Below are 582 nucleotides of genomic sequence, written 5' to 3'. Positions count from 1 at the left end.
CCCCTGCTTTTTAGCAATATATTTTCTTTCTCACTGATATTTGGAAGAAAATCAAAAGATGTTGAATGATCAGTTTTTCATTGTAAGAAATAGGACCATACTATGATATAACTTATTTTATCACTATGTACACTGTGCAGATTTAAGAGAATTAATTATTTTCCACAGGCACTTATCTTCTGGGTAACAGACAACTTCTTGATGCTGAAGGTGCGGCAAATACATGATGATGGTGTAGAGACTGGCTACAGTGAGGTCTCTACATCCGGCTCAACTAGGGGTTTCTCAAAGGTATGATTATGTTATTATATCAAAGTGAGGGTAATTACATTTTCTTTAGGGGGAGGGGGGGGGGTGATGAAAAAGGTTTCAAAAATGTTCTTGCAAAGCTTTGCAAATGATTAGTGAAACCAGTGTTTGCATGGTTTTTACCAGAAAATTTGTTTTAAGATTTCCAGGATAATATATTGACAAACCCTAACCAGAATTAGAAATCGGCAAAGTCAGACACTAAACTTTCCTGAGGTTTATATTATAATGGGAAAGAATTAAAGAAAAAATGTTTCTGTAGGGGATCCTTTG

The sequence above is a fragment of the Penaeus monodon genome, chromosome 34, assembly GCF_015228065.2.
Source record: "Penaeus monodon isolate SGIC_2016 chromosome 34, NSTDA_Pmon_1, whole genome shotgun sequence".
Lineage (NCBI taxonomy): Eukaryota > Metazoa > Arthropoda > Malacostraca > Decapoda > Penaeidae > Penaeus > Penaeus monodon.
This window is presented reverse-complemented; position numbering follows the sequence as displayed.